Source organism: Podarcis muralis, chromosome 15, assembly GCF_964188315.1.
Source record: "Podarcis muralis chromosome 15, rPodMur119.hap1.1, whole genome shotgun sequence".
Taxonomy (NCBI): Eukaryota; Metazoa; Chordata; class Lepidosauria; order Squamata; family Lacertidae; genus Podarcis; species Podarcis muralis.
In genome coordinates, this window is record NC_135669.1 from 13,628,705 (window position 1) to 13,641,613 (window position 12,909).

The window sequence follows — 12,909 nt, forward strand, 5'->3', positions numbered from 1 at the left end:
GCAAGTTTCACTGGGTTTATTCTGCATTAATAAGAAATCATAGAAGCCAACTCATGGGGCTGAGGTCCCTTCACATGCACCCTATAAAATATTTGAGGGGGTCCACCCCCCAAGTTGATGGGCATTGTCATTCAGGTAGTGTGCATGTGATTATGTGGGTTGGGGCTTACCTGCCCCTCGCCCCATATTTTATTCAAGTTAACACTGCTGGAAGGAATAGTTCCTTTAGTGTGGCCTGGAATTTTCTGCCTGTTGACATTAGGGAGGAATCTTCAGTAGATATCTGTTGAAAATACCGTATTTTTCGCCCCATAGGATGCACCAGCCCATAAGGCGCACCTAGTTTTTTTTTTGGGGGGGGGAAATAAAGGAGAAAAAAAATATTTTCCCCCCAGGCGCGGGGCTGGGGCGGGGGAAGCCCAGGCTTCGGCATGCAGGCAACTCTCCGCAAGCCATGGGAGCCCAGCGCCGGGCTCCCAAGGCTTGCGGAGAGCTGCGTGAAGCCTGGAGAGCAAGAGGGGTCGGTGCGCACCGAGGCTCTCGCTCTCCAGGCTTCAGCGAAAGCCTGCATTCGCCCCATAGGACGCGCACACATTTCCCCTTCATTTTTGGAGGGGGAAAAGTGCGTCCTATAGGGCGAAAAATACGGTATGTTCCATCAAAGGAGGAGAGGCAAGTTAAACTTCTTGAATATATGGAACTAGTGAATGTGATGGAAAAGAGTTATGTTCTGCTGTTTTTCTTCTTCTTTGTGTGTCTGTGCTGTTTATAAACCAAGAAAGATTGAATTAAAAAAGGAAAGAAAACTTGCAGCAGGCATAGCCAAATACATGATTTAGTTACTTGTAATGTTAAGTTGCTTTGAGACTTTCTTTTGGTATAAAGCAACTAGTAATTTTTGTTTTTAATGTTTTATATTTTTTGATTGCTTTAAACTGCTTTTAGTTGTTCTTAATGTTTTAAAAAACACATTTAACTGTATTTTTTCACTGATGTGCTTGCCTCCAAGATGTACAGGCAAATAATAATAATAACAACAATAATAATATTGTCACTGATGAAAAATGAGGGTAAAGTCAAATTATTTTGTTGAAAGTTAGCTCATATTTGATATTGTATTAATGATGGCATATCTCAATTGCAGCCTTGCACCAGTTTATTTGTAATTCCTCAGGGAATCCTGGTGTGCAGAAATCTTTAAAGGGTCTCATTTATTCAATAAATTGTAATTCACAGGATTATTGGGGGGGAGGAGCCAGGATTGTTAATCTGATTTTCAAAAAAATAAAAGGTTCATAGTATAGATCTCAATTGCAGCCTTGCACCAGTTTAGGCTCCAATACTTTGAAGTTGAGGCTCCAGTACTTTGGCCACCTCATGAGAAGAGAAGACTCCCTGGAAAAGACCCTGATGTTGGGAAAGATGGAGGGCACAAGGAGAAGGGGACGACAGAGGACGAGATGGTTGGACAGAGTTCTTGAAGCTACAAACATGAGCCTGACCAAACTGCGGGAGGCGGTGGAAGACAGGAGTGCCTGGCGTGCTCTGGTCCATGGGGTCACGAAGAGTCGGACACGACTCAACGACTAAACAACACCAAAGTATAGATCTGCTCTGAGTCTGACAGAATTTAAAGGGCCCAGATTTTGTAAAAAAATAATAATGTGCTGGTTTGCAATAGGTACGAACAAAATTCAGAGGCTCGAGGTTTAAAAAACCATCTTCTGTGTAATGATACCTGGAGATGGGAAAGAAATAATAAAGCATCATATCCAAACTATTGACCAGGTCAGAGATGGGGACCAGACTAGGAGGCTAAGCCTCTGCACAGAGTGGGCTGAGGGGCAAACCTTCACTGATATTAGAGTTGGCTTATTGGCACCAGAGTAATCACATTAAAGGGGGAAAAAGAAAGATTTCTCATCCTGGGTGGACCACAGAAACCCAAGGCATTTGTCTTTGTAGTTTCACAACACCCTGAGCTGCCAAAAAGCTGTCCTTGAATTCAATTGCACAGAGGTCAGAATGCCCCATTCTACCCAAGGACAATAGCATGCTCTGTAGAAAGAACTTGGAGATATTTTAAGAGAAATGTCTGGATGTAGGCAGTAACCCTATCCCAGCTAGCATTAGAATCTCATCAGGTTTTCTTGGCTGCAGAGGTAATTTTCTGACTTGGTGAGACAGTGCAACTGCTTTCCTAATTCTCTAGGTTCTTCGTCTTCTTAAATTGTATTTGGACTCTGTGAAATCTGTGAAAATTCAAAGTTGGAATTTCAGATTCAACCTAATAGAGGACTAGTGGATGAGGCCAGAGTCCAATCTAGTCCAGCATCCTTTTCTTGCATTGACCAACCAGATGACCATGGGGCACGCCAAAGGAGGACCAGAATGCAAGGGTGCTTTCCCCATCTGTGACTTCCCACAACTTCCCATACTGCCTCTGACAGTGGAGGTGGAATGTAGCCATCATGACTAGCGGCTGGCTAGTATTAGGCTAGCTTCACTCAAGTTGAAGATGAAGGCCATTCATCAATAGGGTCATGTTATCCTAGGTTAAGGTTACCAGATTTTTTTCAAATAATTCAGGGACACTTTTTTTTGAAAAGAGAAAAAAAGTTATTAATTCTTTTAAAAAAATAAAATAAGCAATATCTTCTCTTCTGTGGTCTCTGTTGTGCGGCCTTCCTCTGGGCCCCAGCCTGCCCTCTTGGGGCGCTAGCCACCATGGAGTAGGCTCGGGTTGGGCCTGGGCTTGGCCACATGTCCTTGCCCTCCCAGTGCTCTCCTACCTCTCTTCCTCAGCGGCGGCAGCGGCGCAGCAAGGTCAGGGCTCCCCTCTTTTTTCTCCATCCTCTTTCTCTCTCCTCCTTCTCCTTCTCCTCTCCTCCTTCTCTCTGCATCAGCTCCAGGGGTTTTACTGGCCCCAGAGCACCGCTGGGCCATCAGCCGGGTGGCCAGGTGCTCTCACTCCCGGCTCGATTTGGGTCACGGGGGTTGGTGGTCAGCGGTTTCCCCAGTTGACACGCCAGGCGTCCCCAGTTCCCTCTCAGCAGTGACAGCAGCAGTGGCAGTCGCAGCAGCCCAGAGCCAGCCTGGTAGTGCAGTTGGCTCTGGCTGGCTTCAGGAGCTGCTCACTGCCATGGCGCCCGCCATTTTGCCTCACCGGAAGTCCCCATATGATGTGTCTTGTGCCGTTGAGCCAATCACGCAACATTCATTCCCTAATAATAAATCTACAACACTTAAAATATAAATCCAGGTACATTAAATGAAATCCGGGGACATTCCGGGGATGGGTTTTGTCCGGGGACAGATTTGTAAATCCGGGGACTGTCCCCTTGAAACGGGGACGTCTGGTAACCATATCCTAGGTCCCATGTGGATGTTGACTTTTTAAAATCATGGCAATCCTGTGGCCTTTTGTATATGCTGTTTGGAATTGGGTTGTGTGAGTACAACAAACAACTCTTGGTCGGTGACACTGCCATTAATGACAAATGTTACAACCCCTCCCTGTGTCATGTTGTGATGTGAGATGTTGCTGAAGTTCTCCAGCTATGGGATTTGCAAAACCTGCTTCAAGTGACAGGGGAGCTCTGCAAGCCATTAAATTCTTCTCCAGCTCAAATTAAGATCTGAACTGGGGAAGAAAGGACCACAAGGGTCGTCCAGTTCAACCCCTTGCAATGCAGGAATATTTTGCCCAAATGGAGCTCAAACTCACAACCCTGAGATTAAGAGTCCTCACGTTGTGCTGACTGGTCTCCCAGAGACAACTGGTTGCTCACTGTGGGAAATGGGACATTGGTCTAGAGGTCTTTGATTTTATCCAGCAGGGCTCTTCTTGTGTTCTTTCATATTCAGAAAGTCCATAGAATATTCTTGTCTGGGGTCTCAGGCCAGATGTTATGGGTATTGCAGAAGCTTTTCTTGCAGCACAAGAACTCTATTTTACGGAAGTGGAGGTTGCTAGCAACTGTATAGCAGGTGGAACCGCAGCCTCGCTGAATCTTCACGACCACCGGTCCTAAGGAAGGAGGCAGAAAGAGAAGCAGTTGTGAGGCATGCAAAGTCACTGAGCTCTCAAGTGGGAGAGGCTGGCAGTGCACACTTCTTGGAAGAGATGCACTGCTGTGAAGGCGCCTGGTGTTGCATGCTGGGGATGGAGCTGCAACATTTGGTTAATTGTCACTGTTACTTCCCCCAAATTATGAGGCTTGGGACATGTGTGCTTCCTCACCAGCCACCTTCAGTAAGAAAGGGTTTTATGTCACCCTGAGCAGAAGTCTCAATGGGATGGCAGTGTATTTATTTTGGGTGGATTCCAAAATAAACTTGAAATGATCCTTTGGGGAGATCTGTACTTGAGCCAATTCTGCTTAGCTATGAGAATTCTCCCCAGCTGAGAAAAGCCCATTCACCACTCAGAAAAGCTCTGTTGGACATCTAGTTGCAGACGCAATGGTAGCAAAGAAGTAAGCTTTCTTCTCCTTTGCCACCTCTACCACCATGTGGTAGGCACGGTGATGCCACCTCGGTCAGGTTTGGACCTAGTCTTGCACCATCTACCCTCTAACCACCAATCCCCTTGCTTCATTGCATGCAGGTCACTAGAATACCAAGGTGATCTACATGTTCCACAGTAACAGCAAAGCTGCTCAGGGGTGATTGAGTCGGGGCTCTTGGCATCTCACCATCCCATAGTGAGGCAAGAGCCTCAGCAGGAGTGCCAGCCATGCCAGCCAGGAAATCCCTCAGAGGAATCCATTCTGGAATCCGTTAGAGTCCATAAGTCTCTGAGGGTGGATCAACTCAATGGGTCCCCCATTCTTGCCGACTGCTGTAGCTACCTTCATTCCATCCATCCATGACCATGGACCATCCATCCATGATCATGAGCCTCCTAATCAAAAGAGTATTACCAGTCTGTTTTGTGTCAAAGGCCAGGTTGAGGGTATGCCCCACCACATGTGCTGGATAATTGAGGTTCTGAGACAGCCCTCAGTTCATCTGAGGCAGCCTCGGCTTGGATTTTGAGGTCCCCCAACAACACGTGTGAGGGTTCTCCAACACCATATTTGAGACTACCTCTGCCAACTTGGTCAGGTAGGTTACAGAGGAGTAGGGCAGGGCATACACTAACAGCATCCTTATTCTGTCTCTCTAGCACAGCACCACAAACAATCTCCTGAAGCCAGACATGAGTAGATTGATCCCCTGATCAGAAAGATGGAATTTTTATGGAGAAGTGCAACTCCCTCTCCCCACCCCTCTAACCTGGAAGGGTGCTGCATATCTGTGCGAACATGCATCTGCTAGTGCAAAGTGTGCATATATTGGTGAAAATAAAATACATTCTATTAGGGGAAATTGCTTTGCAAAAAGAGTGTATACTCACCAGAACTGTATGCAAAAATGTGTATATTGTGGGAAATTTGTACTAATTTTTTTGTTGGGGATTTAAAAGAATTCAGAAATTGATGGGGAAATGTTAACAAGTCAAATACAGAAAAATATTCCACTAACCTACTCAGAGTAGACCCGTTGAAATGAATGGGCCCAAGGTGGCCATGTCTCTTAACTTCAGAGGGTCTGATCTGAGCAGGACTAGCATGGGATGCAACCCTTAAACTGGGAAAATGAGAAACTACAATTGATAGATGCACCCCTCCTTAGTATCAGCATAAAACTCTGTTCTGACCAGCATTAGAGCAACCAACTGCATGGCGGGTCTTTCATGGACCCTCCTGCATGGTGGGTTTTTCATGGAACCTCCAACCTCACCTCTTAAGACTCACCTAGAGAAACTCTCCGAGTGAAGCAGCTTTCTGTAATGCCCCCAGAACAGATGTATGATTTATGGAAACAGGTGTTGTCTTTCTTCACATTGTCACAGACATGGCATTTGATAGCTTCATCTGTGTAAAGCAGCAGAGGGAAGGGGAATCATTAAAGATGGTCACTTAGAATGGAGAAGCAACAAGGATTCTGCAGAAAATAGAAAGCATCTCCTTAAGAACTCATCTATGTCATGTCATGGCAGGTGCATCAGAAGCAGTTTCCAGGACTCAGCTGAAACCTCATATTGACTGAAGTCCTATGCACACTTACTGTGTCTGCAAACTGCCACTATTTTGTGGGAGGGATTAGAGGGTCCTTACTTTGTCTTCTGGAACTAACCGTTCCACAGCTACCATTTCTTCAAGATGCTTTCTATCCTCAGCCTGCCATTGTATCAACAGAAAAGCTTCTTGAGCAGCAGCAGCAGGAGGAGGACTTTGGGTTTTCTGCTGGCAATTTACCTAGTTCAAAGCAAAGCAGAAAAAGGAGCCCTAGAGTCATAGACCTGTATGCCTTTGTGCTCATCCTGAAAAGTTAGGTTGGAGAAGGAAAACAATCTGATGGCTACAGACAACAAATGAATTGCTGAGCACCTCCTACACTAGAGGATGGGAAAGGCAGGCAGGCAGGCAGGATTTGTTCCCGGGCCACAGTTGGGAGTTTGATTGAAATCTTATTGAAGATAGAAGAGATAGGCACCTTCATGTATTTGGCAGATCTAGCAAACACCTGCAGGAGAAATAAAATGTGTGGGTCCCTCTGTGAATGTTCTACCTTTTGAAGGGGGAACAAAGAGATCCATTTATTCATCATCTAAGAATTACATTTTCTGTTTCTTCCTCTGCCAGTTTGGATTAAAAGTGATGTTATCATCTTTCCATATGAACCTACCCAGACCCTGAGATCACCTTCTGAGGCCCTTCTTCGTGTGCCTCCTCCTCGAGAGGTCCGGAGGGCGGCAACAAGAGAAGGGACCTTCTCTGCAGTGGCTCCCTGTCTGTGGAATGCTCTCCTCAGGGAAGTTCACCTGGCACCTTCGTTATACACCATTAGGCGCCAGGCAAAAACGTTCCTTTTTAACCAGGCCTTTGGTTGATTTGATTGACATCCTATGCCCTTTTAAAATGTGGGGGGGGTTTCGGGGGGCGTTATTAGGTTGTTGTTTTTATTCTGATTATATATATTGTGGCTTTATATTTTAATTTTGTTCTGTGAACCGCCTTGAGACCTCCGGTTATAGGAAGGTAAAGAAATAATAATAATAATAATAATAATAATAATAATAATAATAATATACCAGAAGCAAAAAGATCCCGTGCAATGAAGGGAGAAAGACCACCAGTTATGCAACATTTTTGGACTGAAAACAACAACAACAGTGAATTGGCATTCACTGGATTGATTTCTGTTCCGGACTTGAGAGAGAGAAAATGGACATTGGCAATTTGCACTTCTGTTTGTTGTTGTTTTCGCCAGTATTCTCCGGCATCCATACAACAGTTGGTTGCAGTACAATGCAGCACCTTGAGATGAGCTCTGTGGGATTTAATTCTGAATGAACATTGACAGAATCAAGCTGTGAGTCATGTATGCTTAAAACTTTATAACACAAACAGACACCTCTCCAAATCCCAGGTGATAGGTACACTGGACAGAGAAATGCTTATTATTGTTACAACCCACTAACTAAACTTCACAGAGACATTTTATTCATTTTATTATTATTATTAATTATTATTATTATTATTATTATTATTATTATTATTATTATTATTATTCTGCCCATGCTTCAAGGAGTTCAGGACAGTGCTCCTGGTTTTTCCCTATGTCCATTTTGTCCTTCTCATAACAGATTTGTTTATTATGTTATTTACAGTGGTACCTCGGGTTACATACACTTCAGGTTACATACGCTTCAGGTTACACACTTCGCTAACCCAGAAATGGTGCTTCAGGTTAAGAACTTTGCTTCAGGATAAGAACAGAAATCGGGCTCCGGCGGCGCGGCAGTAGCAGGAGGCCCCATTAGCTAAAGTGGTGCTTCAGGTTAAGAACAGTTTCAGGTTAAGAACAGACCTCTGGAACGAATTAAGTACTTAACCCGAGGTACCACTGTATATATACCCCCCTTCGTCATAAGATCTTGGGTCTTATAACAGATGAATAGATCTAGTTCAAAGGCAAAACATGCATTGATTGCTGCACCCCAAATTATTATTACTGTATAATTGTAAAAAAAAAGAGTATAATATTAGAAGGATGTATGAGGTGCATGGTTATAACAGGGCATAGCTGTGATTACCCCACTTCATCACTTCTGAATTTGCTACTACAGCACCGTTGTCAAGGGGAGAAGAACTGAGCCATCACACGAATTTTGAGACTCAGGCAGGTTAAGGCTAAGATTTAGCATCCCCACCCCCCACCCCCTTTCTCCCTTGATGAAATGGCCGTTTTCTGCAACTTGCCTTTTGTATTTCTTGGCAATGTTCTTTCCTTATCCAATAAGTTCGTGGTTTCGTAGACTCAGTAATGCTTGATCTTAACAAAATCCTACCAGACCACTTCTGCATTTATCTGTATTACAGCTGTTTTAGAATTTATCTGGATTACAGCTGTTTTTATTCCTACACTGTAGGGGGTTGTAGAAGACCCTTGGGGTCCCTTCCAACTCTACAAATCTATGATTCTAAGGGGGGATAGGTTCTAATGATCTGGAATTCTTCTGGTTTTAGAAATCACAGCATGCTACTTGTAAGTGAATGTTTTACCACCATTTTGAGTTACAGATTATTCCTACCAAGGGCATGAGATATGAGGGGCCTTGTGTTTCAGTAATGAATTTGCACACTGATATTTTTAATAGATTACTGCTTAAGATCCAATATATAAACCCACCTCCATTCATCCTACAATCCAGTTTATAACCTTGACCATAAATAGCACTTCATTCTTTGGCTGACTTTTGGATTCTCTGTTATTGCTGCAACTTCGTCCCACATTTTAAATCAGTGGAATGAAGATGTTGTACAAGATGCCAGCTGTCAGTTTCTTAGTTGCTCTCTGCTTGGAGACCATTGGTAAGTCTTTATCTGCTCAATCCAAATGAGGTGTCATTGCCACTAAAGTCGCAAGGCTGTGCAAACCTTTTTGAGAAAAAGTCTCAGTGAGTTCAGTAGGACTTAGTTCTGAGTAAGCACCCTTAGGATTAAGCTGTGAATCTTTCACAAAGATCTTTCAGTGAAAGTCGAAGTCATAAGCTATGGGAACATTTTTCAGAGTGATCATAGTTGTTTCTTCAATGGTGGTGTGAACCCAGCTTTGCAACTTGCCATATGCACATATGCAGGCAAGCAGATAGGCAGGAATGCAAAGTCCAATTCACCATACACTCAAAAATCAAGGGGGAAAATGATTGGAAAACAAAAGGTCACTTGCAACTTGCAACACACACACACACACACACACACAAGAGAGAGAGAGAGAGAGAGAGAGAGAGATTCACTATAAACAGATTATTGTTCCTTTTTGAAAATATTTTTTATTAATTTTCAATTACAAAAATCAAATATATGCCACATTGTATCCATAACAAACAGATTATTGTTCCCAAAGGTATTCTGTTGAGCCAGTTCTAAAGGTCATAGCCCCTTGTTTTAGAATTCCAATGTAAAGGCATCTTTTCCACCCTTGATAGGAAAAGCTACGTTTGTGATGGCTGTTTTGTAACAGCAAGGAGCACAAACTATGCTTTCTCTTGCACCTGGAATTGAAATGCAGGCAGTTCTGCACAGCTTCTCCTGCCTTCTTGCAATTCCCAACAAGCCAGGTTTAGAGCAGCCACTTTCAAAGCCAATTCCTAGGCAGGTCTGTTGGCCACTAGCCATTCTTCCACAGGTCCCTCCTGCCAGAAGCCCCAGAAAGGAGATCCCACACTGGGACTGAAATAGAACAGCTGGTACAATCGCTTCACTGCCCCACTAACAGAAGAGGAAGTGAATGGGGTTATATAGTCACCCCCTTTTAGGAGACCCAACAAGAGGAAAAAGCTTATATTCTCTTAGTGGGGGTGGGGATGTCTAGCCCACAGGCCTAACTGGACATGCCATGAGTCCCAATTTCTCCCCTGGGACCATTTACCCCAAACTGCTGTGGTCTAAAACTACACTGAGCCTCTTGGGCTTGCTGATCAGTAGGTCGGCGGTTTGAATCCCCACAACGGGGTGAGCTCCCATTGCTTGGTCCCAGCTCCTGCCAACCTAGCAGTTCGAAAGCATGCCAAAAAGTGCAAGTAGATAAATAGGTACTGCTCCAGCAGGAAGGTAAATGGCGTTTCCATGCGCTCTGGTTTCCGTCACGGTGTTCCATTGCACCAGAAGCAGCTTAGTCATGTTGGCAACACGACCTGGAAAAACTGTCTGCGGACAAACACCGGCTCCCTTGGCTTGTAAAGCGAGATGAGCACCACAAACCCAAAGTCATCTGCGACAGGACTTAACTGTCAGGGTTCCTTTACCTTTTTACACCACACCCCCCACCCCACACTTGATGTGATATGTGACATCAGGTGCTGGTCAGGTAGCAATGTGGCTGCCAATGTGCAATGCAGGGGGGCTTGAAGCATGCTCCTGATTGTGCACTGGCAATCAGCTGATTGGCACTGGCTTTCAGCATAAAAGGATCAGCTGCAATACTGATCCCAGCAGAAAAGCAGAGCTGAACATTAGCAGTCACTTCAAGCCCTGTTTGGCTAGGCAGTTTCTGTTCACCTCTTGATATGGGCCCCCAAGGGTAGGGAAACCCAGGATCTGTCTTGCCAGCCGGGTCCTGTTCCCCACCCCTGTCTTAGTACTAGATGAGCAAGAGGCTAGGCCTAATTGGGCTAGGTTTGCCCCCTCACTGTGGTGTTCAGTGAACATGTCCCACAGCAGTGGATGAAGGGACTCTGTGTTAAGAGCTTCAGTGTGTGAAGAAAGACTCGGGTCTATTCAGGTTCCCCTCTCTTGTAGGAGAACTCTAGTTGTGTGGACATGTATTGGTCACACCCAGAGATTATTTTTTTCCAGTCAGAACTTTCAGGTGGGTGCCATCATTGCCATTCTAAGAGAATGAGGGAGGTGTTTCATGGTGAGTTCCGGCACCTATTTTTCTAGAAAAATGGCACTGATGACATCACATCACATGGGACTGCATAGTTAATCAGTGTATTGAATTCCCCCCCTCAGAGGTAAAAGCGAATAGCAGAGATCTCAGGTGTCATGGCTGTGAAGATGTACAACCGGACAATCAATGCGCAAAGCACAAATTCACCTGTATTACTGAAAGCACTGCATATTGTTACAACAGAATGGTGAGCTACGGTGAGTCTTAAAGGGAAAATGGGATGGGGAGTTGGATTTGACTGGCAAGCCAGATTATTATCTCCCTCAGCCATTGCAGACCAGGTTTTGACAGGTGAACAGAGTTATCCTACTTTCAGTCACCTGATGCCCAGTGAAGGCTGGCCTATTAGGGCCAAGGAGACACTGCCCCACCAAACTCAGTCTGCCCTCAGCCAGCCCTCACTTGCCCTGCTGAAATATACTCGGAGTCGAGTGTGGATTTCATGCTCTTTATTCAGCTCATAGTAGTGAGGAATGAAAGTTCCCCCAAAATATCTGCTTTATATACATTATTTACACAATGGGTCGCATGTGATTGGCTAATTCTGGGGATTCTCCTGTAGGCCAATCAGGTAGCGGATTCACTTCCACCTGGAGCTGGATTGGGTGGCTCCTGCGGACCAATCATGCTGCTGCATTGTTCTAGGGCCAATCAGACTGCTGCATTCTGGACCCTATTGTTTAGGACCAATCAGACTGCTGCATTCTGAATCCTATTGTTCTAGGACCAATCAGACTGCTGCTTTTTTGGATCAACTCAGTACATAACACCTGCCTTCTTAATTACAACCAGTCCAGAGGGTGAAACTGGGGGGTCAGCTCCTCCTCCTGAATCTCAATGAGGAGGAGGATTGAGGGGGGAGGACACTTGAATTGGCTCTCTTCCATGAACTCTGTTTTCACTTACTGTCAGAGCTCCCTGCTTGCTGCCCCACCAGCCCCAAAGAGCACCAACCACCACAGACCAGAAGAAAAGGGAAAGGCAGAGATAGCTAGATAAACTAGAGCAGAAGTAGACAACCCAAGGCCCGGGGGCCGGATACAGCCCAATCGCCTTCTCAATCCAGCCCGCGAAGGTCCGGGAATCAGCGTGTTTTTACATGAGTAGAATGTGCCCTTTTATTTAAAATGCATTTCCGGGTTATTTGTGGGGCCTGCCTGGTGTTTTTACATGAGTACAGTAGAATGTGTGCTTTTATTTAAAATGCATCTATGGGTTATTTGTGGGGCATAGGAATTCGTTTATTCCCCCCCCCCCCAAAAAAAAAATAGTCTCGTCCACCACATGGTCTGAGGGACGGTGGACCAGTCCACAGCTGAAAAAGGTTGCTGACCCCTGAACTAGAGCCATGTCTTTATTTGATGTCAACAAACTGGGATCTGTAGTCATCCCCCATTGCAGAAACTAAAGCTTGGTCTGCCTATCATTGGCTCTGTGTTCACCTACTGTTGGCCTGTCTGCTTTCGATGGGCACTAGCCACAAATGCTGATGTCACAATGACACCAGTTGACCTTTTTTTGCCCACATGGGTCTTACAAAGATAGTGCTTTGCATGGGGCACCTAAAGACCCAACAATCGGCTGGCAGCCGAATCTCATTAATTCTCTTTGAAAGCATTGTTGGAACTTCAGAAGCCCCTTTCAAAGTGCTGACTTGTGGAGCACTTTGCTGTGGATTCACCCTTGCTGAACGCCATATGTGCCGAGTTAATCCTGTGTGGAATGCCCGCACTGCAACTTTGAGGCCAAAATAGATGTGTGACAGCAGCAAACCTGGGTGTCCTAATCAGGCGACTCCTGAATTCCTGTAAAGGGGGATGCAAAGTGAATTAATGCAATTGGAGAAGTGTTTGTTTTTGAACCTCCTCAAATATTAGCGGTAGCAGTTGTACTTAGGAAAAC